The sequence below is a fragment of the Staurois parvus genome, unplaced genomic scaffold (genome assembly GCF_062004578.1).
Source record: "Staurois parvus isolate SC_StPar_1 unplaced genomic scaffold, SC_StPar_1.0 ptg000162l, whole genome shotgun sequence".
Taxonomy (NCBI): domain Eukaryota; kingdom Metazoa; phylum Chordata; class Amphibia; order Anura; family Ranidae; genus Staurois; species Staurois parvus.
The window spans coordinates 4,106,790-4,132,978 of NW_028317958.1; the positions used below are offsets into that span (position 1 = coordinate 4,106,790).

The following is a 26,189-nucleotide window of genomic DNA, read 5'->3' on the forward strand; positions in this document are numbered from 1 at the left end:
TGGGTCAAAAGTATAATGTACAGTGTAACACAGACTATAGAAAGATAAGAGAGGAGTTTATTGCAAAGACAATAGACAGTGCAGAGAAGGGGCCAGGAGTAACATATACTGTTTAGAGTAAACAGTTAGTGTTTGTCGGTCTTAAGTTTTTTACTTTGATTGTGAATAAGCAATGAAAAATATGTCAGCCAGAAACCTGTTGAGCGTGGGGCGTCTAATGTTCTTGTCAGTATTGTGTCCTTTTTACATGTGTTGTGCTCTGGCCAGAGTGGATTACTTTTCTGGAACATTATTTGGTCTGAGTTTACTCGGTGGTAAAAGCGGATGCCCGGTTGGTATCTATCTATATATTTGTCTGTCTACTTTTCTATGCATCAAAGATAAAAGGGCTGATTGGATGTAAAGCTGATATTCAGGGCAAAAAGGTCCTGCTGTCTATCCTCCGTAAAAGGGTATACCTTCTTCCCACTTTTACAGTCGAGACTGGGCACGCCGACGGGACAGCAGTGCAGAGTTCCAACTCTTCGTTTCCGAACTCTAAGATGCGATTTACCTCTTTACACAGTGATCGACCTAGGAGAGTGTTAGAAGCTTTCCTTAACCTAATACCTAATATCTTCTTATTAACAGTACTAACATAAGTATGAATGAGTTGGATCTTAATAGAATAATTGAGTTATTATATTTATATTTGTTCTAGATTGGGAAAAGTGAGTAATTAGACTTCAGAGTCTGTGAACATATATCTTGGGTTTTTCCTTTACATTCAAGCCACATATGAGAGCAATTAGCTATACCTTCCCCCATCCTCCCCCATCTATGTAAGAGATAAAGTTACACTCAGACTTTGAGAGAAGCAATTATCTTAGTAGGACTACAAGAGAATACCAACCCACTTTTAGGTTGGTGGGGGCTGGATTGCTCTTTTAACAGCTGAACAAAGACTTTTTATGCTCACATTGCTTGAAGCCTTGAGAGACACACACACACATACACACATATACATACAGTTGTGACCAAAATTATTCAACCCCCAATGCTGTAAAGGGGTTTAGGGACTATAGTGTACATTTGGAATTGTATTCAGAATCAAATCCTACAAGGACGTTGTAACTACCCAAATGCAACTAAAATGACATCAATTGTTTATGTAATACAGTAGTAAATGGTTCTTATGTGGTTTCTTCATTGCCACAATTATTCAACCCCTTAAAGACTACCACTCTGAAGAACAGAGGTTCATACAGGTGCTTTCCATCAGGTATTGAAAACACCTGTGGATGTCACCGAGCAGCAATCAAGCATAATAAGCACCAATTAGGCAGCTTTAAAATGACTGTGATACTCAGCTCCTTCTAGACATTTACTGGTGTGGTTACAAACATGGTGAAGGCAAGAGAATGGTCCAGGAAGACAAGAGAAGAGGTGATTTCTCTTCACAGGAAGGGCAATGGCTATAAGAAGATTGCAAAGATGTTAAACATACCAAGAGACACCTTAGGAAGCATCATTCGCAAATTCAAGGCAAAGGGCACTGTTGAAACGCTACCTGGTCGTGGCAGAAAGAAGATGCTGACTTCGACTGCTGTGCGCTACCTGAAGCGTAGAGTGGAGAGAAGTCCCCGTGTGACTGCTGAGGAACTGAGAAAAGATTTGTCAGATGTGGGTACAGAAGTTTCAGCCCAGACAATAAGACGCACACTGCGTAATGAAGGCCTCCGTGCCAGAACTCCCAGGCGTACCCCCTTGCTGTCTCCAAAGAATAAGAAGAGTCGACTGCAGTATGCCAAAAGCCATGTGGACAAACCACAAAAGTTGTGGGATAGTGTTCTGTGGACTGATGAAACAAAATTAGAACTGTTTGGGCCCATGGATCAACGCTATGTTTGGAGGAGGAAGAACAAGGCCTATGATGAAAAGAACACCTTGCCTACTGTGAAGCATGGTGGAGGGTCAATCATGCTTTGGGGCTGTTTTGCTTCTGCAGGTACAGGGAAGCTTCAGCGTGTGCAAGGTACCATGAATTCTCTTCAGTACCAGGAGATATTGGATGGAAACGTGATGCAGTCCGTCACACACCTGAGGCTTGGGAGACGTTGGACCTTTCAACAGGACAATGATCCCAAGCATACCTCCAAGTCCACTAGAGCATGGTTGCAGAGGAAAGGCTGGAACATTTTGGAGTGGCCATCGCAGTCACCAGACTTAAATCCGATTGAGAACCTCTGGTGGGACTTAAAGAAAGCAGTTGCAGTGCGCAAGCCTAAGAATGTGACTGAACTGGAGGCCTTTGCCCATGAAGAATGGGCGAAGATACCCGTAGATCGCTGCAAGACACTTGTGTCAAGCTATGCTTCACGTTTAAAAGCTGTTATAACTGTAAAAGGATGCTGTACTAAGTACTAAGATTGAATGTCACTTGGGGGTTGAATAAAACTGATAATGCTGTGAGCACAGAAAAGACATTTGTGGTTATTTCATTATAACTGTTATGTTATATTTGTCTGACCTACAAGTGCCTCTTTAATGTAAATGTAAGCAAGATGACTGAATGATCAAAAGCAATGTCAAACTGGCCAAAACACTCAATTTCAGTGGGGGTTGAATAATTTTGGTCACAACTGTATATACAATCTTATTATCAAGAACTTAACTATATTTTTTGGACATTATTTAAACATTCTGTATGCCAATATTTTATTTCTAATTTTATGCAACGTTATTATTAAATCATCTTTTTGAGTTTGTACAAGAAGTGGAAGGACTTTCTATCTCAACATTTCTCATCAATACAAGTTAATAAAATATCGAGACAATACAATATTTTACAGTGGCGAGCCAGCCAGGAGGATTCGTTTCCGCCGATCGCTTATTTTTGACTTTTGTTTCTCTTTCATCTTGCTGAGAGGGAAGCTGTTTGTAAGTCAACAAAATATGAAGTCAAGCTTTCAGGAGAAGTAAAAGTCTGCAACAGATGAATCGTCGGCATAATCGAGAACCTAAATGCAGAATTGGTGAGAATTTTGCGCAATTGCAAGAAACGCTGTTCCTTGGTGATGTCATTTCCCGCCAAGAGAGAAAAGACGCGTTATGTAAAGAAAGACCTTCTTAATCGGTAAGTAATGGATTTTATTGATGAATTATCTAGAGAGAGTAAGTTAGAATTCAAGAATCTGTCTACATTTGTTAAAGATGATGAACTTTGGCGGTACATGTATAATGAGTGCTTACAGGCTAATATTAAGATAGAAAAATCTAAGTTTTCCTTTAAGAAACTGAGCAAACAAGTTAGAAATGTAATGAAGTTAGTTAATGTTTTTAACGCCATGATTTTTGATGTTCCTAAGACTGCTGCATGTGTAATGCAGCAAGATCAGAGCAGTGTATGTGCTAATTGCCAGACTTTGACTGAGCAAATTGATGATCTGCAAAGTGCAATTCAAACAAAAGACATTCAGTTATCTGACCTGCAGAATGATGTAAAAAGAATTTGTGTGAATACTAAGGCAGAGAAACAATACTCTTTTGTACCAGACATCCAGTCTATAGAAGGAGACCCTATAGATCAGGAAGAAATGTGTAAGAGAAAATTAAGGGATAAAGCTGCAAAACTTAATCTTAAAATCCTTGATCAGCTCATGAAAATTTTGAAGGATATGCCAGCCTATGATATGGACTCCGATGCTTTCTATAACATGGAGGTTTATGAAAATTTTTGTAATAATTTTTGTTTAAATCAGGAGCAAAGAAATTTTCTATTCTGTTTATGGCTCCCCAGTGTTATGGCATGTAGATTAATCAAAACGCCATATATTGAGGATGATGAGGAAATGCATAGCAATGCATCAGACCGACTACGTCAATTATTGAAATTTACTACTGGAGAGGAAACACCTTCTTTGGAAATCTTAGACTCCTTAAGAGCTACGATTAATGATGATCCTTTTGAATTTAAAAATAGATTTTCTAAAGTATACAAAATGATATTTAATTTAGACAATGAGACTCCTTCTATGGTAAATGCTTTTGTTAAAAAATTCAAGTATCTTGATCCAGCATCTGTTATTATTGCTACTGGCAAAAATGATTTAGATCACGCAGCCAAAGTTATTGATACAGTTAGGAGACAACTTAAATTAAATAATCAGAAAAAGGAAAGTTTAATTGTTCAAAATGGAGAACAGAGAGAGACCATGTGCTTAGCCACACCCAGTTATGATGATGAATACGTCACAGGCAGGACGAGAGTCTCAGAGCAGACAGGAAATACTATTTGTTTCTATTGTAAACGATTTGGTCATTTGAAAAGAGATTGTATTCATTATAAATTAGATTTACAAAGAAAAGTTTTGGAATTAGAAGACCAAAATATAATTTCTGAACAATCTGCTCCTCCATGTTCCAACAATAGTCTGTCTGAGTTGCCTTATGCCTCAGAAGTTAAAAAGATCAGTTCACTGAGAGTCAACAACAGCTTAAACAATATGGTAAACAGTGCTGTTGTCATTAACAGGAATGGTTTATTGCCATTGCCGAAATTTAAATCAGGATCAAATCGAGATTCTTCTTCTTTACCGTTGGAATATGTTGCTCCACATTTATTGGATGAAAGTGGAAGGCCCAAATCAACATCAATTGATTCTTCCATGTACTGTAATGTTGGAAGTATTTGTACAGCAACTGCTGACATGTCTTCAGATCATAAATGGCCACATACAGGAACCAATCTTGAATTGGAACAATTGGTTAGATCACATAAAGAACTTTGGAGTCAAAGCAAAAATGATGTAGGTTTGTTTACAAATTTTGAAGTTGACATTGAAGGTAGAGACCCTAAGCCTCAACCTCAATACAAATTGCCATTAGAATCAATTAATCCACTCTCTTCCATTGTAGATGAGTTTTTACAGCAAGGAATTTTAAAGAAAGTACAATCAGTGGTGAATAACTGTATTTGGCCTATCAAAGCTGATAATTCATATTCTTTATCAGTTGACTTCAGGACATTGAACAAATGCATCACAAATAACAGATCTATTGTTCCTGATTGTAACATAATGTCACATCTGGATGCCAAGGCCAAAATATTCTCAGTACTTGAAATTGCCAATAGCCATTTGTCAGTACCCTTAGCTAAGAGTTGTCAATATAAATTTGCTTTTAGCTTCAACAAAGAAACTTATACATTCACAAGATTAGCCCCAGGCATGGATATAAGTGATGGCATTGTTCATGAGTATTTGGGAAAAATATTATCTAAATTCTCTAGGCCAGAATGTATTGTCCAGCATGTAGACAAGCTTCTTTTGTCTACACAAAATATAACTGAACATATAACTCTTTTGTCTGAAATATTTACGTTGTTACAAACAGCAGGATTGAAATTGAACACAGAGAAAGTTCAGTTGATGAAAAGACAGGTGGAATTCCTTCATATGCAAATTAGTCATGGACAGAGACAGTTGTTGCAAGAAAAAGTTAGAACTATTTCTGCTTATCCAATTCCAACAAATCGCAAGGCTTTGCGTCAGTTTTTGAGTGAAGTAAATCATTGTAAAGATTTTATACCCAATTTTGCAGAGAAGTCTAGATCATTATTTGATCGTTTGAGACAAAAAGATGGTGTATTGGAACAATGGGATCAAACTGAGAAAGAAGCTTTTGAACTATTGAAATGGGATTTGCAGAATGCTACTACATTAAATACTGTTGAGTTTTGTAGTAAAATTCCTTTTGTTTTAGAAACCAATGTTTCCAGTAATGCAATCTCAGTAACTTTGTCACAATTAAAAGAAGGTAATCAGAAAATAATAGGTTTCTTCTCAAGAACTTTGACAAATATGGAGAAAAACTTTGATGCACATATTAAACAATTGTTAAGTGCTTTCTTTGCAGTCAAAATAACTGAATACATTGTGAGATCAAGTAAGATCATATTACAGACACCTGATTCATCACTGAAACTCCTAGAGGAAGATGGTTCAACAGACAATTATCGTGAAAATTATCCTATATGGTACAAAACACTGTCTTCCAAACACATTCAGATAGAAGTAACAAAAAGACATTTTCAGGAAAACATACCAACACATGTTTGTACAGCTGTAAGTGAGAAGTTTGTACCTCATGTTTTCAACATAGGAACTGAGAAAAGTTTGAAACCAGTATGTATTACTGCAGATCAGTCTTACACTACAAGAAGTAAGACAACACAAAAAACAGCTACGCATATTTCCAATTTTATAGAGATAAGATCAAAGGCATGATCCTTTGTCATCTCTGGGTTGATACAAAACCTTTCTTTGGTTTTGAAACCAAGGTTTTGAATCATGACCAATAATGGAGATGTAGCGTCCTGTTATATTTATTTTTGTTTATTTCAGGTACTTATATAGCGTTGTCAATTTTACTACTTTATATGTAGTGCTTTTTACATATATAGTACATTCACATAAGTCCCTAACCCTCAAGAGGTGTACAATCTGAGGTCCCTAACTCACAGTCATACATACACATACTAGGGCCAATTTAGATAGGAGCAATTCTCCTACCAACATGACTTGTTGGAAGGAAACCGGAGTACCTGGAGAAAACCCACACAAGCAGAGGGAGAACATGTAAACTCCAGGCAGGTGATGCCATGGTTGGGATTTGCATCAGCAACCCTAGTACTGTTAGGCGGAAGTGCCCGCATTCTAAAATATAACACTACAAGTCAATAAGAAGTGTTATAATCAAAATATGTCTTCCATGTCATGACTAGAAATGTTTGTGATTATGATATGTAATATTAACAGATAAATGTAAGAGGATTAATCCATGTAAAATTATCAATGCCAAAATAATGATACTGCATTTCTGTTACAGGAAATGACCTAAGAGTAACTGTTAAAGGAAGAAAACTCAAATATTTCTAAACCTTTCAGATGATAATACATTTTCCAAGAAGGAAATTTATTCTGGAAGAAGCTTTGCAACAAGAATTTCATTCATCATTGTTTTTGTTGTTCTTTTTATGTTCAATAAAGTTATTTTAACTTTACAGAGTGCTAGAAGAAGACAAGACATCTCAAGGCATCTCATAGAGGAAGAACTTATAAAACAATTGACTTTTGACTACTGATGAAATAATTCATTCATCATCAGATATATTGGTTTTTTTTGTGTGTACATTTTATTTTGACATAATATGTTTACCATATTAAGATGAGATCAGTTTTCACATGAACATTTGCAATCACACACTATGTACTTTCAGAAGTGAAGAGGTTAAACTTTTGTTACAACAGAGTCACTCTTAGTTAGAACATCTGTTGTTAATTAAGCTAGGGATAAGTTTTTCTAAGGTACATATAGAAAAACTTAGGCAAGCTTTACATTGTTATATGTATGTTTTTTTAAAAAAATCATTTGATATACATGTATGGATTGAAGTTAGAGAACACATGTTATGTTTAAATGTTGATAAGGTAATTTGAACAATGTATGGATTATAGAACTGTGTGCTACACACATTTTGGAGGGAAAATATGAAACATCTATTTTTTAAGTGACATATTTTAAAGTATTGTACTATAATGTTACAGTTATACATTTATTAAGGGGATGAATTATTTGGTAAAAGGAAAGGAAAATAATAAGGGTAAAAATATTTTTATGTGATACATAACAAAAGGTTTATCAAAGAATTTGTTTTCCCATTATAGAATCAAATTGAAGATAAGTTCAGATCAATTATCTTAAGATCCAAAAACGCATGAATGGATACGAAAGTGACGAGAATGTGTATAAATGGATTAAGATAAGGAAAATGATTAAGATTCGATAAAATCGATCATTTTGAGAGGGAAATGTTAGAAGCTTTCCTTAACCTAATACCTAATATCTTCTTATTAACAGTACTAACATAAGTATGAATGAGTTGGATCTTAATAGAATAATTGAGTTATTATATTTATATTTGTTCTAGATTGGGAAAAGTGAGTAATTAGACTTCAGAGTCTGTGAACATATATCTTGGGTTTTTCCTTTACATTCAAGCCACATATGAGAGCAATTAGCTATACCTTCCCCCATCCTCCCCCATCTATGTAAGAGATAAAGTTACACTCAGACTTTGAGAGAAGCAATTATCTTAGTAGGACTACAAGAGAATACCAACCCACTTTTAGGTTGGTGGGGGCTGGATTGCTCTTTTAACAGCTGAACAAAGACTTTTTATGCTCACATTGCTTGAAGCCTTGAGAGACACACACACACATACACACATATACATATATACAATCTTATTATCAAGAACTTAACTATATTTTTTGGACATTATTTAAACATTCTGTATGCCAATATTTTATTTCTAATTTTATGCAACGATATTATTAAATCATCTTTTTGAGTTTTTACAAGAAGTGGAAGGACTTTCTATCTCAACATTTCTCATCAATACAAGTTAATAAAATATCGAGACAATACGATATTTTACAGAGAGGGATCTGCAAAGAGGGATCAGCCTATAAGAGACGTACTTGCGAACAGTATAGAAGCTCCATAAAGAAGGGGGTGGAGGGGAGAGATGTTTTTTTTTTTTTTTTTTTTCTCTCTGCCCCTCCGTGTCCCTAATTTGCCTCCTGTTTCATCCTTCAGTCCTCTAGCTTTGCTCTAATTCTTCCCCTTTTTGTTAAGAAGTACAAGTAGAAAGGGGTCAATAGGGAGATCTGGATGGAGGAGAGGCTAGCCATGGGAGGAGTGTAGCCCTAAGGACCAAATCAATGGTGGATGTTAGTTCCACAAATGATGAATAGGCAAAGTGAAGGCCTTAAAAAGGGGGGAGGGGGGGAGGGATGGTGGTGAGGTTGGGGGGAGGGGATGGAGGGGAGGGAGAGGGGAGGGATTGTGGGAAGAGGGGGGGAGGGATAAGGGGAGAGAAAAGGTTAGCGGGATAAATACGCTCTACAGGTATAAGAAAGAGGAAAGTAAGGAGGAAAAGGAGTCAGGAGGAAAAGAGTAAGATGGAAGAAATCCAATATATAACCTATAATGTAAAAGGGCTAAATTGTCCAGGAAAGAGATTTAGGTTATTTAAAGAACTACAACATAGAAAATCCTCAGTGATATTCTTGCAAGAAACACACTTAGAGATAGAGTCGAAGGTTAGACTGAGAACCAGATACTTTCCGACATGGTTTTATGCGGATTCACCAATTAAAAGAACAAAAGGAGTTGCTATAGGCTTTGCTAAAAATATAAGGTTTGAGGTTGAGGAGAGATTGACGGACCCGGAGGGAAGGTTCCTATTTTTGAGAGGTAAATTACAGGGAATTGAGTGCACAATAGCAAATATATATAGTCCAAATAAGAAACCAGTGACATTTGTGAGAGAAGTGTTGAAGAGATTGATGGACTTTAAAAAAGGGTGTATGTTAGTGGCGGGTGATTTTAACCTCTGTATAGACCTGAAGATGGATACCACTTCCTGTGTGAGGAGAGAGGAAAGCAAGTCCTTGAGAAGGTTAAAAAAAAGGATGCATGAGTGTCAACTGGTGGACATCTGGAGAATTAGGAATATGAAAGAGAGAGATTATACTTTCTTTTCGCAAGTACATGAGACTTATTCTAGACTAGATTACATATTAGTAGAACACCAAATGATAGAATGGGTGGGGGAAGTAAAAATAGGAGAAAGCACCCTATCGGATCATGCCCCGGTAGAAATGAGGTTAAGATGGGGTAGAGAAGAGAGAGAGGGATATGTGTGGCGGATGAATGAGGCACTCCTCATGGATGAAGAGATTAGTCGAAGAATTGAGAGGGAAATTGAGTGGTTTTTTGAAGAGAACGAGACAGAGGATGTATCGGTAGCAACGGTGTGGGAAGCTCATAAAGCTTACATCAGAGGTCTGCTCATTGCAATGGGGGCAAAAAAGAATAAAGAAAGGAAAGAAAAGATAAATAGATTATTAAATGAAATAAATGATCTTGAACAGGTGCATAAAAGGGAAAGATCTAAGGAGATAATGCAGGGGTTAATAAAGAAGAAAGAAGAACTAGAGAATGTAACGGAGGAAGAAAAAAGAAGAGTCTTTAATAAAATAACATGTGAAAGGTATAGATGGGGAGATAGGCCGGGAAAGTATTTAATGAGAACTTTAAGAAAGAAGAAAAATAGAAATTATATTGAGAAAATAAGAAACCCCAAGGGTGAATTTCTACACTCAACTAAGGATATTGCCAGAATATTTAAAGAGTATTACAATGAGTTGTATAATATTATACCCCAGGATAAGTTTAAGAAAATGGAAATAGTAAATAGGGGGAAAAGAAAGATATACCTAGAGGAAGCAGGTCTACCGAAATTAAGAGAAATACAACTGAACTCTTTAGAGGAAGAAATAACTTCAGAGGAAATAAAAATAGCATTAAAAAGCATGGCGGGAGGGAAAAGTCCGGGTCCAGACGGATACACAGTTAAATACTATAAAAAATATATAGAGCTTTTAATACCCAAGATGAAGAGTTATATGAACGCCTTGGGGAATGGGATGGAGATGAGGGGAGAATCGTTACAGGCTAATATAGTACTGATTCAGAAGGAAGATAAAGATCCCTCGCAATGTGCGAGTTATCGACCAATAGCGCTATTGAATGTAGACACTAAAATATTTGCAAAGGTGTTGGCAAATAGATTAAAAGAACTGATGCCGGAGTGGATACATAGAGATCAAGTGGGGTTTGTTCCAGGAAGAGAGGGTAGAGAAAACGCTCTGAGATCACTGCTGCTTACACAAGAGGGCAAGAAAGGGAAAACCCCAATGATATTGATGTCGATAGATGCCGAGAAGGCATTCGACAGAGTAAGTTGGGGTTTTATGATGGACACCCTGGAAGCATTAGGAATGGGAGATAGAATAAGAGGGTGGATTGGAGAGTTAGATAGAGGGCCTACCGCCACCATAATGGTAAATGGAGGAAGATCAGAGTATTTTAAGATGTCAAATGGTACAAGACAGGGATGTCCATTGTCCCCACTGTTATATGTATTATCACTGGAGCCCTTGCTGTCTAGGATTAGGAAGAATATAGATATAAAAGGAATAAAGATAGGAGATAGAGAAAATAAGGTAGTGGCGTATGCGGACCATTTGATGTTCTATGTAGGAAATCCCAGAACATCACTTCCAAATTTAATGAAAGCATTGAGAGAGTATGGAGAACTGTCGAATCTGAAAATAAACCCGACAAAGACTGAAATTTTAAATATCAACCTTAAAAATGAAGAAAAGGAAAAACTAAAAGAGGAATTCCCTTTCCTTTGGAGAGATAAAGATTTAAAATATCTAGGAATAAAATTATCAGCCTCAACTACAAACTTATATAAAGCCAATTATATAGCACTATTAAATGAGATAAAGGCAGAGCTGAGAAGGGTGGGAAATGGAAACCCATCGTGGATGGCACGCATAAACCTGATAAAGATGATAATTGTCCCTAAAGTATTATACAAATTTCAAACGATCCCAATTAAGCTCCCAGAGACATATTTTAAAGAACTTAGGAAAATGATGATAAAATATATATGGAGAAATATAAAACCTAGAATAGGCTATGAGATATTGACTAGAAGTAAAGAGAGAGGAGGACTGGGAGTACCAGATTTTAGGAGATATTATAGAGCGGGGATTATTGCGAGAATTTTTGACTGTATCCATAATCCGGAGAAAAGTTGGGTTAAAATTGAGAAAGCACTGAGTGGAATAAGTTTAAGTAAAAGTATTTGGGTACCAGCACAATATAGGGAATTAGAGGAGAGCACTAGCAAGTATACTTTGAATGTTCTAAAAGAATGGGATTTATTACACAGACAAAAAGGGTGGGTTTTTAATTCACAATTAATACCACTTAGGAACACAAAATATTTGATCCCGGGTATGGATAGTATAGCAGGGAAATGGATTATAAAACAAGAGGCGCAATTGAGAGATATATTGGTAGGGGAGGAAATTGGGTCATATAAGGATATGGAAGACAGAAAGGGAGAAGTTTTTAATAAGATGGATAGATTAAGATATTACCAACTGAAGTATTTTTTTGAGAGTCTCCCTAAGCCCATAAGAACTAGAAAGGATTGGAACCCATTTGAGAGATTATTTGAGACACGGGGAAATGGTAGACACGGAATGGCAAAAATACACAAGATATTATTGGAGATTGACACTGACACAAAATTAATGCACATAGAGAAATGGGAAAGAGATATAGGAAGGAAAATAGAGGAGGAGGAGAAGAGGAAAATGTTCACATTAATTCATGAAAATATTAGTATGAGGGAAGTAGAAGTAAATTATAAGTTGTTTGAATAGATGGCACATTACCCCTAATGTAGAGCACAAGATGAATACGGAGATGTCACGGATGTGTTGGAGAGGATGTGGTGAGGTTGGCACGTGGTATCACATGTGGTGGGAGTGTTCAGAAATACAGGTGTTTTGGCGGAAGATAGTTTATGTAATAGGGAAAATGACTAAAATCAATATAGGATTGGATCCAGAACTATGTCTCCTCCATATCTCGAAGCTCTCTACGAAAGTATACAAGAGTCTCGGGATATGGCAATACTTGACCGTAGCAAAGAGTCTGATCCCCAGGTTCTGGAAGAAAAGAGAGGTGCCAACTGAGGAGGATTGGATAAGTAGAGTAAATCAGCTATCCGGGACAGAAAGATTGTATTATACATATGAGGACAAGTTGGAGTTGTATAATAAAAAATGGAAAGTCTGGGAAGAATATAAAGTAAAGATGAAATATATGAGGAGATAATATTCCTGGAAGTGGAATTAGAATAGGGTTTAGGAAGAATAGAAAGATATGGAGTTAATGAGAGAAAAAGGAAAGTGGAGCGTGGGTGGGAGAGGGAAGGGGGGGAGGGGAGGGGGAGTTTTGGGAGGGGGGATGGTAAGAAAAGGAAGTTTATATATATGGTCAAATAAATCATATAAATTACTGTTTTGATCATTATAATAATAGAAATATTGAAATGACATGTATAAGACTTGAAAATAAATAAATATTTATAAAAAAAAAAAAAAAGAAGCTCCATAAGCCCTTCATATCAAAGAATCAGAATATGCTGAGAAGAGGTCAGAAGTGTAATGTGAAACATAGCTTTTTAATGTACAATAAAGACTATACAGAAAAAAGGTCAGGAGTACAACATACAACATACACTACCCAGAGAATGGGTCAAAAGTATAATGTACAGTGTAACACAGACTATAGAAAGATAAGAGAAGAGTTTATTGCAAAGACAATAGACAGTGCAGAGAAGGGGCCAGGAGTAACATATACTGTTTAGAATAAACAGTTAGTGTTTGTCGGTCTTAAGTTTTTTACTTTGATTGTGAATAAGCAATGAAAAATATGTCAGCCAGAAACATGTTGAGCGTGGGGCGTCTAATGTTCTTGTCAGTATTGTGTCCTTTTTACATGTGTTGTGCTCTGGCCAGAGTGGATTACTTTTCTGGAACATTATTTGGTCTGAGTTTACTCTGTGGTAAATGCGGATGCCCGGTTGGTATCTATCTATCTATCTATCTATCTATCTATCTATCTATCTATCTATTTGTCTGTCTACTTTTCTATGCATCAAAGATAAAAGGGCTGATTGGATGTAAAGCTGATATTCAGGGCAAAAAGGTCCTGCTGTCTATCCTCCGTAAAAGGGTATACCTTCTTCCCACTTTTACAGTCGAGACTGGGCACGCCGACGGGACAGCAGTGCAGAGTTCCAACTCTTCGTTTCCGAACTCTAAGATGCGATTTACCTCTTTACACAGTGATCGACCTAGGAGAGGGATCTGCAAAGAGGGATCAGCCTCTAAGAGACGTACTTGCGAACAGTATAGAAGCTCCATAAAGAAGGGGGTGGAGGGGAGAGATGGTTTTTTTTTTTTTTTTCTCTCTGCCCCTCCGTGTCCCTAATTTGCCTCCTGTTTCATCCTTCAGTCCTCTAGCTTTGCTCTAATTCTTCCCCTTTTTGTTAAGAAGTACAAGTAGAAAGGGGTCAATAGGGAGATCTGGATGGAGGGGAGGCTAGCCATGGGAGGAGTGTAGCCCTAAGGACCAAATCAATGGTGGAAGTTAGTTCCACAAATGATGAATAGGCAAAGTGAAGGCCTTAAAAAGGGGGGAGGGGGGTGGTGGTGAGGTTGGGGGGAGGGGATGGAGGGGAGGGGAGGGATTGTGGGAAGAGGGGGGGGAGGGATAAGGGGAGAGAAAAGGTTAGCGGGATAAATACGCTCTACAGGTATAAGAAAGAGGAAAGTAAGGAGGAAAAGGAGTCAGGAGGAAAAGAGTAAGATGGAAGAAATCCAATATATAACCTATAATGTAAAAGGGCTAAATTGTCCAGGAAAGAGATTTAGGTTATTTAAAGAACTACAACATAGAAATTCCTCAGTGATATTCTTGCAAGAAACACACTTAGAGATAGAGTCGAAGGTTAGACTGAGAACCAGATACTTTCCGACATGGTTTTATGCGGATTCACCAATTAAAAGAACAAAAGGAGTTGCTATATGCTTTGCTAAAAATATAAGGTTTGAGGTTGAGGAGAGATTGACGGACCCGGAGGGAAGGTTCCTATTTTTGAGAGGTAAATTACAGGGAATTGAGTGCACAATAGCAAATATATATAGTCCAAATAAGAAGCCAGTGACATTTGTGAGAGAAGTGTTGAAGAGATTGATGGACTTTAAAAAAGGGTGTATGTTAGTGGCGGGTGATTTTAACCTCTGTATAGACCTGAAGATGGATACCACTTCCTGTGTGAGGAGAGAGGAAAGCAAGTCCTTGAGAAGGTTAAAAAAAAGGATGCATGAGTGTCAACTGGTGGACATCTGGAGAATTAGGAATATGAAAGAGAGAGATTATACTTTCTTTTCGCAAGTACATGAGACTTATTCTAGACTAGATTACATATTAGTAGAACACCAAATGATAGAATGGGTGGGGGAAGTAAAAATAGGAGAAAGCACCCTATCGGATCATGCCCCGGTAGAAATGAGGTTAAGATGGGGTAGAGAAGAGAGAGAGGGATATGTGTGGCGGATGAATGAGGCACTCCTCATGGATGAAGAGATTAGTCGAAGAATTGAGAGGGAAATTGAGTGGTTTTTTGAAGAGAACGAGACAGAGGATGTATCGGTAGCAACGGTGTGGGAAGCTCATAAAGCTTACATCAGAGGTCTGCTCATTGCAATGGGGGCAAAAAAGAATAAAGAAAGGAAAGAAAAGATAAATAGATTATTAAATGAAATAAATGATCTTGAACAGGTGCATAAAAGGGAAAGATCTAAGGAGATAATGCAGGGGTTAATAAAGAAGAAAGAAGAACTAGAGAATGTAACGGAGGAAGAAAAAAGAAGAGTCTTTAATAAAATAACATGTGAAAGGTATAGATGGGGAGATAGGCCGGGAAAGTATTTAATGAGAACTTTAAGAAAGAAGAAAAATAGAAATTATATTGAGAAAATAAGAAACCCCAAGGGTGAATTTCTACACTCAACTAAGGATATTGCCAGAATATTTAAAGAGTATTACAATGAGTTGTATAATATTATACCCCAGGATAAGTTTAAGAAAATGGAAATAGTAAATAGGGGGAAAAGAAAGATATACCTAGAGGAAGCAGGTCTACCGAAATTAAGAGAAATACAACTGAACTCTTTAGAGGAAGAAATAACTTCAGAGGAAATAAAAATAGCATTAAAAAGCATGGCGGGAGGGAAAAGTCCGGGTCCAGACGGATACACAGTTAAATACTATAAAAAATATATAGAGCTTTTAATACCCAAGATGAAGAGTTATATGAACGCCTTGGGGAATGGGATGGAGATGAGGGGAGAATCGTTACAGGCTAATATAGTACTGATTCAGAAGGAAGATAAAGATCCCTCGCAATGTGCGAGTTATCGACCAATAGCGCTATTGAATGTAGACACTAAAATATTTGCAAAGGTGTTGGCAAATAGATTAAAAGAACTGATGCCGGAGTGGATACATAGAGATCAAGTGGGGTTTGTTCCAGGAAGAGAGGGTAGAGAAAACGCTCTGAGATCACTGCTGCTTACACAAAAGGGCAAGAAAGGGAAAACCCCAATGATATTGATGTCGATAGATGCCGAGAAGGCATTCGACAGAGTAAGTTGGGGTTTTATGATGGACACCCTGGAAGCATTAGGAATGGGAGATAGAATAAGAGGGTGGATTGGAGAGTTAGATAGAGGGCCTACCGCCACCATAATGGTAAATGGAGGAAGATCAGAGTATTTTAAGATGTCAAATGGTACAAGACAGGGATGTCCATTGTCCCCACTGTTATATGTATTATCACTGGAGCCCTTGCTGTCTAGGATTAGGAAGAATATAGATATAAAAGGAATAAAGATAGGAGATAGAGAAAATAAGGTAGCGGCGTATGCGGACCATTTGATGTTCTATGTAGGAAATCCCAGAACAACACTTCCAAATTTAATGAAAGCATTGAGAGAGTATGGAGAACTGTCGAATCTGAAAATAAACCCGACAAAGACTGAAATTTTAAATATCAACCTTAAAAATGAAGAAAAGGAAAAACTAAAAGAGGAATTCCCTTTCCTTTGGAGAGATAAAGATTTAAAATATCTAGGAATAAAATTATCAGCCTCAACTACAAACTTATATAAAGCCAATTATATAGCACTATTAAATGAGATAAAGGCGGAGCTGAGAAGGGTGGGAAATGGAAACCCATCGTGGATGGCACGCATAAACCTGATAAAGATGATAATTGTCCCTAAAGTATTATACAAATTTCAAACGATCCCAATTAAGCTCCCAGAGACATATTTTAAAGAACTTGGGAAAATGATGATAAAATATATATGGAGAAATAAAAAACCTAGAATAGGCTATGAGATATTGACTAGAAGTAAAGAGAGAGGAGGACTGGGAGTACCAGATTTCAGGAGATATTATAGAGCGGGGATTATTGCGAGAATTTTTGACTGTATCCATAATCCGGAGAAAAGTTGGGTTAAAATTGAGAAAGCACTGAGTGGAATAAGTTTAAGTAAAAGTATTTGGGTACCAGCACAATATAGGGAATTAGAGGAGAGCACTAGTAAGTATAATTTGAATGTTCTAAAAGAATGGGATTTATTACACAGACAAAAAGGGTGGGTTTTTAATTCACAATTAATACCACTTAGGAACACAAAATATTTGATCCCGGGTATGGATAGTATAGCAGGGAAATGGATTATAAAACAAGAGGCGCAATTGAGAGATATATTGGTAGGGGAGGAAATTGGGTCATATAAGGATATGGAAGACAGAAAGGGAGAAGTTTTTAATAAGATGGATAGATTAACATATTACCAACTGAAGTATTTTTTTGAGAGTCTCCCTAAGCCCATAAGAACTAGAAAGGATTGGAACCCATTTGAGAGATTATTTGAGACACGGGGAAATGGTAGACACGGAATGGCAAAAATACACAAGATATTATTGGAGATTGACACTGACACAAAATTAATGCACATAGAGAAATGGGAAAGAGATATAGGAAGGAAAATAGAGGAGGAGGAGAAGAGGAAAATGTTCACATTAATTCATGAAAATATTAGTATGAGGGAAGTAGAAGTAAATTATAAGTTGTTTGAATAGATGGCACATTACCCCTAATGTAGAGCACAAGATGAATACGGAGATGTCACGGATGTGTTGGAGAGGATGTGGTGAGGTTGGCACGTGGTATCACATGTGGTGGGAGTGTTCAGAAATACAGGTGTTTTGGCGGAAGATAGTTTATGTAATAGGGAAAATGACTAAAATCAATATAGGATTGGATCCAGAACTATGTCTCCTCCATATCTCGAAGCTCTCTACGAAAGTATACAAGAGTCTCGGGATATGGCAATACTTGACCGCAGCAAAGAGTCTGATCCCCAGGTTCTGGAAGAAAAGAGAGGTGCCAACTGAGGAGGATTGGATAAGTAGAGTAAATCAGCTATCCGGGACAGAAAGATTGTATTATACATATGAGGACAAGTTGGAGTTGTATAATAAAAAATGGAAAGTCTGGGAAGAATATAAAGTAAAGATGAAATATATGAGGAGATAATATTCCTGGAAGTGGAATTAGAATAGGGTTTAGGAAGAATAGAAAGATATGGAGTTAATGAGAGAAAAAGGAAAGTGGAGCGTGGGTGGGAGAGGGAAGGGGGGGAGGGGAGGGGGAGTTTTGGGAGGGGGGATGGTAAGAAAAGGAAGTTTATATATATGGTCAAATAAATCATATAAATTACTGTTTTGATCATTATAATAATAGAAATGTTGAAATGACATGTATAAGACTTGAAAATAAATAAATATTTATAAAAAAAAAAAAAATGAAGCTCCATAAGCCCTTCATATCAAAGAATCAGAATATGCTGAGAAGAGGTCAGAAGTGTAATGTGAAACATAGCTTTTTAATGTACAATAAAGACTATACAGAAAAAAGGTCAGGAGTACAACATACAACATACACTACCCAGAGAATGGGTCAAAAGTATAATGTACAGTGTAACACAGACTATAGAAAGATAAGAGAGGAGTTTATTGCAAAGACAATAGACAGTGCAGAGAAGGGGCCAGGAGTAACATATACTGTTTAGAATAAACAGTTAGTGTTTGTCGGTCTTAAGTTTTTTACTTTGATTGTGAATAAGCAATGAAAAATATGTCAGCCAGAAACATGTTGAGCGTGGGGCGTCTAATGTTCTTGTCAGTATTGTGTCCTTTTTACATGTGTTGTGCTCTGGCCAGAGTGGATTACTTTTCTGGAACATTATTTGGTCTGAGTTTACTCTGTGGTAAATGCAGATGCCCGGTTGGTATCTATCTATCTATCTATCTATCTATCTATCTATCTATTTGTCTGTCTACTTTTCTATGCATCAAAGATAAAAGGGCTGATTGGATGTAAAGCTGATATTCAGGGCAAAAAGGTCCTGCTGTCTATCCTCCGTAAAAGGGTATACCTTCTTCCCACTTTTACAGTCGAGACTAGGCACGCCGACGGGACAGCAGTGCAGAGTTCCAACTCTTCGTTTCCGAACTCTAAGATGCGATTTACCTCTTTACACAGTGATCGACCTAGGAGAGGGATCTGCAAAGAGGGATCAGCCTCTAAGAGACGTACTTGCGAACAGTATAGAAGCTCCATAAAGAAGGGGGTGGAGGGGAGAGATGTTTTTTTTTTTTTTTTTTCTCTCTGCCCCTCCGTGTCCCTAATTTGCCTCCTGTTTCATCCTTCAGTCCTCTAGCTTTGCTCTAATTCTTCCCCTTTTTGTTAAGAAGTACAAGTAGAAAGGGGTCAATAGGGAGATCTGGATGGAGGGGAGGCTAGCCATGGGAGGAGTGTAGCCCTAAGGACCAAATCAATGGTGGATGTTAGTTCCACAAATGATGAATAGGCAAAGTGAAGGCCTTAAAAAGGGGGGAGGGGGGGGGGTGGTGGTGAGGTTGGGGGGAGGGGATGGAGGGGAGGGGAGGGATTGTGGGAAGAGGGGGGGGAGGGATAAGGGGAGAGAAAAGGTTAGCGGGATAAATACGCTCTACAGGTATAAGAAAGAGGAAAGTAAGGAGGAAAAGGAGTCAGGAGGAAAAGAGTAAGATGGAAGAAATCCAATATATAACCTATAATGTAAAAGGGCTAAATTGTCCAGGAAAGAGATTTAGGTTATTTAAAGAACTACAACATAGAAATTCCTCAGTGATATTCTTGCAAGAAACACACTTAGAGATAGAGTCGAAGGTTAGACTGAGAACCAGATACTTTCCGACATGGTTTTATGCGGATTCACCAATTAAAAGAACAAAAGGAGTTGCTATATGCTTTGCTAAAAATATAAGGTTTGAGGTTGAGGAGAGATTGACGGACCCGGAGGGAAGGTTCCTATTTTTGAGATGTAAATTACAGGGAATTGAGTGCACAATAGCAAATATATATAGTCCAAATAAGAAGCCAGTGACATTTGTGAGAGAAGTGTTGAAGAGATTGATGGACTTTAAAAAAGGGTGTATGTTAGTGGCGGGTGATTTTAACCTCTGTATAGACCTGAAGATGGATACCACTTCCTGTGTGAGGAGAGAGGAAAGCAAGTCCTTGAGAAGGTTAAAAAAAAGGATGCATGAGTGTCAACTGGTGGACATCTGGAGAATTAGGAATATGAAAGAGAGAGATTATACTTTCTTTTCGCAAGTACATGAGACTTATTCTAGACTAGATTACATATTAGTAGAACACCAAATGATAGAATGGGTGGGGGAAGTAAAAATAGGAGAAAGCACCCTATCGGATCATGCCCCGGTAGAAATGAGGTTAAGATGGGGTAGAGAAGAGAGAGAGGGATATGTGTGGCGGATGAATGAGGCACTCCTCATGGATGAAGAGATTAGTCGAAGAATTGAGAGGGAAATTGAGTGGTTTTTTGAAGAGAACGAGACAGAGGATGTATCGGTAGCAACGGTGTGGGAAGCTCATAAAGCTTACATCAGAGGTCTGCTCATTGCAATGGGGGCAAAAAAGAATAAAGAAAGGAAAGAAAAGATAAATAGATTATTAAATGAAATAAATGATCTTGAACAGGTGCATAAAAGGGAAAGATCTAAGGAGATAATGCAGGGGTTAATAAAGAAGAAAGAAGAACTAGAGAATGTAATGGAGGAAGAAAAAAGAAGAGTCTTTAATAAAATAACATGTGAAAGGTATAGATGGGGAGATAGGCCGGGAAAGTATTTAATGAGAACTTTAAGAAAGAAGAAAAATAGAAATTATATTGAGAAAATAAGAAACCCCAAGGGTGAATTTCTACACTCAACTAAGGATATTGCCAGAATATTTAAAGAGTATTACAATGAGTTGTATAATATTATACCCCAGGATAAGTTTAAGAAAATGGAAATAGTAAATAGGGGGAAAAGAAAGATATACCTAGAGGAAGCAGGTCTACCGAAATTAAGAGAAATACAACTGAACTCTTTAGAGGAAGAAATAACTTCAGAGGAAATAAAAATAGCATTAAAAAGCATGGCGGGAGGGAAAAGTCCGGGTCCAGACGAATACACAGTTAAATACTATAAAAAATATATAGAGCTTTTAATACCCAAGATGAAGAGTTATATGAACGCCTTGGGGAATGGGATGGAGATGAGGGGAGAATCGTTACAGGCTAATATAGTACTGATTCAGAAGGAAGATAAAGATCCCTCGCAATGTGCGAGTTATCGACCAATAGCGCTATTGAATGTAGACACTAAAATATTTGCAAAGGTGTTGGCAAATAGATTAAAAGAACTGATGCCGGAATGGATACAAAGAGATCAAGTGGGGTTTGTTCCAGGAAGAGAGGGTAGAGAAAACGCTCTGAGATCACTGCTGCTTACACAAGAGGGCAAGAAAGGGAAAACCCCAATGATATTGATGTCGATAGATGCCGAGAAGGCATTCGACAGAGTAAGTTGGGGTTTTATGATGGACACCCTGGAAGCATTAGGAATGGGAGATAGAATAAGAGGGTGGATTGGAGAGTTAGATAGAGGGCCTACCGCCACCATAATGGTAAATGGAGGAAGATCAGAGTATTTTAAGATGTCAAATGGTACAAGACAGGGATGTCCATTGTCCCCACTGTTATATGTATTATCACTGGAGCCCTTGCTGTCTAGGATTAGGAAGAATATAGATATAAAAGGAATAAAGATAGGAGATAGAGAAAATAAGGTAGCGGCGTATGCGGACGATTTGATGTTCTATGTAGGAAATCCCAGAACATCACTTCCAAATTTAATGAAAGCATTGAGAGAGTATGGAGAACTGTCGAATCTGAAAATAAACCCGACAAAGACTGAAATTTTAAATATCAACCTTAAAAATGAAGAAAAGGAAAAACTAAAAGAGGAATTCCCTTTCCTTTGGAGAGATAAAGATTTAAAATATCTAGGAATAAAATTATCAGCCTCAACTACAAACTTATATAAAGCCAATTATATAGCACTATTAAATGAGATAAAGGCGGAGCTGAGAAGGGTGGGAAATGGAAACCCATCGTGGATGGCACGCATAAACCTGATAAAGATGATAATTGTCCCTAAAGTATTATACAAATTTCAAACGATCCCAATCAAGCTCCCAGAGACATATTTTAAAGAACTTAGGAAAATGATGATAAAATATATATGGAGAAATAAAAAACCTAGAATAGGCTATGAGATATTGACTAGAAGTAAAGAGAGAGGAGGACTGGGAGTACCAGATTTCAGGAGATATTATAGAGCGGGGATTATTGCGAGAATTTTTGACTGTATCCATAATCCGGAGAAAAGTTGGGTTAAAATTGAGAAAGCACTGAGTGGAATAAGTTTAAGTAAAAGTATTTGGGTACCAGCACAATATAGGGAATTAGAGGAGAGCACTAGTAAGTATACTTTGAATGTTCTAAAAGAATGGGATTTATTACACAGACAAAAAGGGTGGGTTTTTAATTCACAATTAATACCACTTAGGAACACAAAATATTTGATCCCGGGTATGGATAGTATAGCAGGGAAATGGATTATAAAACAAGAGGCGCAATTGAGAGATATATTGGTAGGGGAGGAAATTGGGTCATATAAGGATATGGAAGACAGAAAGGGAGAAGTTTTTAATAAGATGGATAGATTAACATATTACCAACTGAAGTATTTTTTTGAGAGTCTCCCTAAGCCCATAAGAACTAGAAGGGATTGGAACCCATTTGAGAGATTATTTGAGACACGGGGAAATGGTAGACACGGAATGGCAAAAATACACAAGATATTATTGGAGATTGACACTGACACAAAATTAATGCACATAGAGAAATGGGAAAGAGATATAGGAAGGAAAATAGAGGAGGAGGAGAAGAGGAAAATGTTCACATTAATTCATGAAAATATTAGTATGAGGGAAGTAGAAGTAAATTATAAGTTGTTTGAATAGATGGCACATTACCCCTAATGTAGAGCACAAGATGAATACGGAGATGTCACGGATGTGTTGGAGAGGATGTGGTGAGGTTGGCACGTGGTATCACATGTGGTGGGAGTGTTCAGAAATACAGGTGTTTTGGCGGAAGATAGTTTATGTAATAGGGAAAATGACTAAAATCAATATAGGATTGGATCCAGAACTATGTCTCCTCCATATCTCGAAGCTCTCTACGAAAGTATACAAGAGTCTCGGGATATGGCAATACTTGACCGCAGCAAAGAGTCTGATCCCCAGGTTCTGGAAGAAAAGAGAGGTGCCAACTGAGGAGGATTGGATAAGTAGAGTAAATCAGCTATCCGGGACAGAAAGATTGTATTATACATATGAGGACAAGTTGGAGTTGTATAATAAAAAATGGAAAGTCTGGGAAGAATATAAAGTAAAGATGAAATATATGAGGAGATAATATTCCTGGAAGTGGAATTAGAATAGGGTTTAGGAAGAATAGAAAGATATGGAGTTAATGAGAGAAAAAGGAAAGTGGAGCGTGGGTGGGAGAGGGAAGGGGGGGAGGGGAGGGGGAGTTTTGGGAGGGGGGATGGTAAGAAAAGGAAGTTTATATATATGGTCAAATAAATCATATAAATTACTGTTTTGATCATTATAATAATAGAAATGTTGAAATGACATGTATGAGACTTGAAAATAAATAAATATTTATAAAAAAAAAAAAAAAAGAAGCTCCATAAGCCCTTCATATCAAAGAATCAGAATATGCTGAGAAGAGGTCAGAAGTGTAATGTGAAACATAGCTTTTTAATGTACAATAAAGACTATACAGAAAAAAGGTCAGGAGTACAACATACAACATACACTACCCAGAGAATGGGTCAAAAGTATAATGTACAGTGTAACACAGACTATAGAAAGATAAGAGAGGAGTTTATTGCAAAGACAATAGACAGTGCAGAGAAGGGGCCAGGAGTAACATATACTGTTTAGAATAAACAGTTAGTGTTTGTTGGTCTTAAGTTTTTTACTTTGATTGTGAATAAGCAATGAAAAATATGTCAGCCAGAAACATGTTGAGCGTGGGGCGTCTAATGTTCTTCTCAGTATTGTGTCCTTTTTACATGTGTTGTGCTCTGGCCAGAGTGGATTACTTTTCTGGAACATTATTTGGTCTGAGTTTACTCTGTGGTAAATGCAGATGCCCGGTTGGTATCTATCTATCTATCTATCTATCTATCTATCTATCTATTTGTCTGTCTACTTTTCTATGCATCAAAGATAAAAGGGCTGATTGGATGTAAAGCTGATATTCAGGGCAAAAAGGTCCTGCTGTCTATCCTCCGTAAAAGGGTATACCTTCTTCCCACTTTTACAGTCGAGACTGGGCACGCCGACGGGACAGCAGTGCAGAGTTCCAACTCTTCGTTTCCGAACTCTAAGATGCGATTTACCTCTTTACACAGTGATCGACCTAGGAGAGGGATCTGCAAAGAGGGATCAGCCTCTAAGAGACGTACTTGTGAACAGTATAGAAGCTCCATAAAGAAGGGGGTGGAGGGGAGAGATGTTTTTTTTTTTTTTTTTTTCTCTGCCCCTCCGTGTCCCTAATTTGCCTCCTGTTTCATCCTTCAGTCCTCTAGCTTTGCTCTAATTCTTCCCCTTTTTGTTAAGAAGTACAAGTAGAAAGGGGTCAATAGGGAGATCTGGATGGAGGGGAGGCTAGCCATGGGAGGAGTGTAGCCCTAAGGACCAAATCAATGGTGGATGTTAGTTCCACAAATGATGAATAGGCAAAGTGAAGGCCTTAAAAAGGGGGGAGGGGGGGTGGTGGTGAGGTTGGGGGGAGGGGATGGAGGGAGAGGGGAGGGATTGTGGGAAGAGGGGGGGGGAGGGATAAGGGGAGAGAAAAGGTTAGCGGGATAAATACGCTCTACAGGTATAAGAAAGAGGAAAGTAAGGAGGAAAAGGAGTCAGGAGGAAAAGAGTAAGATGGAAGAAATCCAATATATAACCTATAATGTAAAAGGGCTAAATTGTCCAGGAAAGAGATTTAGGTTATTTAAAGAACTACAACATAGAAAATCCTCAGTGATATTCTTGCAAGAAACACACTTAGAGATAGAGTCGAAGGTTAGACTGAGAACCAGATACTTTCCGACATGGTTTTATGCGGATTCACCAATTAAAAGAACAAAAGGAGTTGCTATAGGCTTTGCTAAAAATATAAGGTTTGAGGTTGAGGAGAGATTGACGGACCCGGAGGGAAGGTTCCTATTTTTGAGATGTAAATTACAGGGAATTGAGTGCACAATAGCAAATATATATAGTCCAAATAAGAAGCCAGTGACATTTGTGAGAGAAGTGTTGAAGAGATTGATGGACTTTAAAAAAGGGTGTATGTTAGTGGCGGGTGATTTTAACCTCTGTATAGACCTGAAGATGGATACCACTTCCTGTGTGAGGAGAGAGGAAAGCAAGTCCTTGAGAAGGTTAAAAAAAAGGATGCATGAGTGTCAACTGGTGGACATCTGGAGAATTAGGAATATTGAAGAGAGAGATTATACTTTCTTTTCGCAAGTACATGAGACTTATTCTAGACTAGATTACATATTAGTAGAACACCAAATGATAGAATGGGTGGGGGAAGTAAAAATAGGAGAAAGCACCCTATCGGATCATGCCCCGGTAGAAATGAGGTTAAGATGGGGTAGAGAAGAGAGAGAGGGATATGTGTGGCGGATGAATGAGGCACTCCTCATGGATGAAGAGATTAGTCGAAGAATTGAGAGGGAAATTGAGTGTTTTTTTGAAGAGAACGAGACAGAGGATGTATCGGTAGCAACGGTGTGGGAAGCTCATAAAGCTTACATCAGAGGTCTGCTCATTGCAATGGGGGCAAAAAAGAATAAAGAAAGGAAAGAAAAGATAAATAGATTATTAAATGAAATAAATGATCTTGAACAGGTGCATAAAAGGGAAAGATCTAAGGAGATAATGCAGGGGTTAATAAAGAAGAAAGAAGAACTAGAGAATGTAATGGAGGAAGAAAAAAGAAGAGTCTTTAATAAAATAACATGTGAAAGGTATAGATGGGGAGATAGGCCGGGAAAGTATTTAATGAGAACTTTAAGAAAGAAGAAAAATAGAA

General features: G+C 37.6%; 1 long non-coding RNA gene across 1 annotated transcript; it reads left to right on the forward strand.

Annotated features, from left to right (window-relative positions):
- Window positions 1-2,963: 2,963 nt before the first annotated feature.
- Window positions 2,964-7,042, forward strand: LOC149463034 (uncharacterized). The gene is made up of 2 exons (XR_016312532.1): window positions 2,964-3,115; window positions 6,868-7,042. It is a non-coding gene; the product is annotated as an uncharacterized LOC149463034 (long non-coding RNA).
- The last annotated feature ends 19,147 nt before the right edge of the window (window positions 7,043-26,189 follow it).